The sequence below is a fragment of the Zalophus californianus genome, chromosome 10, assembly GCF_009762305.2.
Source record: "Zalophus californianus isolate mZalCal1 chromosome 10, mZalCal1.pri.v2, whole genome shotgun sequence".
NCBI lineage: Eukaryota > Metazoa > Chordata > Mammalia > Carnivora > Otariidae > Zalophus > Zalophus californianus.
Window position 1 is genome coordinate 83522234 of NC_045604.1, and position 2606 is coordinate 83524839.

At 44.8% G+C, this 2606-nt stretch overlaps 1 long non-coding RNA gene across 1 annotated transcript; it reads left to right on the plus strand.

Moving 5' to 3' along the window:
* Nucleotides 1–593: 593 nt before the first annotated feature.
* On the plus strand, nucleotides 594–2370 carry LOC113933735. The gene is made up of 3 exons (XR_003523434.1): nucleotides 594–802; nucleotides 1662–1728; nucleotides 2171–2370. It is a non-coding gene; the product is annotated as an uncharacterized LOC113933735 (long non-coding RNA).
* Nucleotides 2371–2606: the final 236 nt, after the last annotated feature.

Consider the following 2606-nt stretch of genomic DNA (forward strand, 5'->3'; position numbering starts at 1 on the left):
TCTATGGTTCTAAAAACCCAGTGAAGGATCCAGAATTTCTATATATAGGAGCAGCAACCTATCTGAAAGTAGAAGGCAGGACTCCTGTCTAGAAGCAGTTACAGGGAAGGGAAGCTGACAGACTTCAGAGAGAACTAAAACCATCCTTGAGCTGCTGTTACTTGGTCCTTTCGGGCAAGGCAAGTGCTGTTACCACCATCTGACAGATGAGAAATTTGGAGCTGGCAGAGCTTAAGAGACCTCTCAAAATTACAGAGACTAAGGTATGGAAAATCAGACTCCCTAGAAGGTACTGAGCTGCCATCGGGCAGAGGCTTTGACCATCACAGACACAGTGCGTGGCACACAGTGGGGGCTTGTCCTAGATCAGGTCCCCAAGAAGCAAAGCCTCAAACAGGGATTCTTATACCCTGATTTTATTAAGGGGGTATTCTCAGGAGAAAGGGAGGGAGGGAAGGGAGATCGGAGAGCAGAAGAGGGTGAATGGATATGGATTCATCAGAAGCCTAGCTTCATTCTGATTCCACAGGGAGTTCTGGCACATGAATGACATCACAGAGTTATTCAACTTGCAGCATGGGGCCACCATTTTGGATGCCCTCTCTACTGGCAGTGGGCCGTCCTCAGAGGGGGTGCAAGCATAATCTCCCAGGCATTTCTGAGCACCATCAGCTGAGCACAATTCCCTGGAGGAAGAGCAACCAGTAATGTCCAGGACAGTGCTCAATAAATACTTGTTGGATGAATGACTCATAAGTAGAACACAGCTCTACCCTCTCCATACGCTTTTTCTATACACAAGGTAGGACTTTCATCCTATAAAAATTTCATCATCATTTTGTCTCTAAATGAGGAGCCTTCCCCAGCACAACTCAACAGTATTGAGCACAACTCAGCTGGCAAGGGTCACATCTATCTGGGTCTAATCACCACTTTGGAGGAGGAAGGACATAACTGTTGAGGTTTTAAGCTACAAAATAATACCTTCACCCATCAGCCAAGCCCACTCCAAATTAATGGCTGCAACTGGGGCTTCATCTGACAGCTAGATAAAGCCAATTCATGTCAAGGGACCAGAAACATAACATAAAAAGTCCACTGGATTTTTATCTCCCAGAGAAGGGTATTTGCTTCTCACATTCTTGTACCACCCGTGGGCTAAGAACTCAAACTGGGGACCAATATACTTTTCCAAGTTGATATTAAAGCAAGAATGTGTGGTATAATCATTACTGGCAAAAGGAACCAAGACACGTCTTTGTACCTTTTCCTCTTAATTACACCCGTTCTCCACTTGGCTCGCAAATGCTCAGTCTTCCTAGTACTCGGAGCTACTAACCACCCCTCTCCTGCCACCAGGCTGTTCCTCTTTTTCATCTCACAAACCAAAGCGCCTATAAGCAGGAAGGCAGACTTGCAGAGGGAGGGTCATGATACAGTGCTTTCCAAAAAGGAGAGATCTGATTGATTCTCCACACTGTGGCCAGACCAAGCTTCTGCGGAACTACTGATATCACTCTCCTGCTTAAAACCTTTTGATCTTGGGACAAAATGAACAATCGTTATTGGGTCCCATAGGCCCAGTGTAATGTGGGCCTTACCGGCTTTCCCTCACTCACTACCTTCCAGCTACACTGACATTCTTTTGGTTTCTCAAACAGCTGCTCTCCATCTTGCCACGGACCTTTGTATATGCCGATCCCTCAGCTGGAATGATCTCACCTTCAGGTACTCTTTTAGATCAGACCTTAAATGTTATTTCCCTGGCTCCCATGTCTAATCCAGATTTGTTCTGGGTTGTCACCATACTTTTTCTTCATAGCACAGCACAATTTGTTACTATAGGGTTTTTTTTTATGTGTTCTCCAAAGTTGATGCACCAGAACAAAGCTCTTATTTTAATTACTATCAAGTGTCTTATTTGGATGACTATCAAGGGCCTATACCTATTTTTCAATTAGTTCTTGACTTAGAGGGGAAAAAGGACCCATTCTCTCATTTTAGGAATCATTATTTACCTGAGGTCATGTGGTTGATTGATCAGTTGATTGTTTTTTTTAAGGCAGTGTCGACAGTGTTCCCCTGAAATAGTGAACTGTTTTGCAAACATCCTGTGGTACCCTCATCTTAGCCCTGGGGATTACTGACTTCCAGATTTACTGTCTTCCAGATTTACTGCCCACCAGGGAAGCCTGGAACTGAGTGAAGAAACCCATGGAAACCTCATACAGATCTGCAGATTTGCTGACATCATCACCAAACTCTTCCAGGAATTTCTTCCTTAAACTCCTAAAATCATCAAATTTCCCATCCTCACTCCCTCCTGACATCACAGAGCATATCTTTCAAATCTTATAAAATAAAATAATTGGTCAACATAAGAATGATATAGCTCGCTTTTGCTCAGCACTTACTGTAATGTGGCAAGCCCCATGCTGAGCACATTACCTGTCTCAATCCTCTCGCCCCTTTGCAAGAACTCTACAGGGCAGGCCAGGCAGATGTTGCTGTTCTCAGGGGGAATGGTGTCTTGCCCAGTGTGGCACAGCTGGTGAGTGGGAGGGCCTGGTTTTCAGGCCAGCTAGGTGTGCCTCAAAAGTCTATGA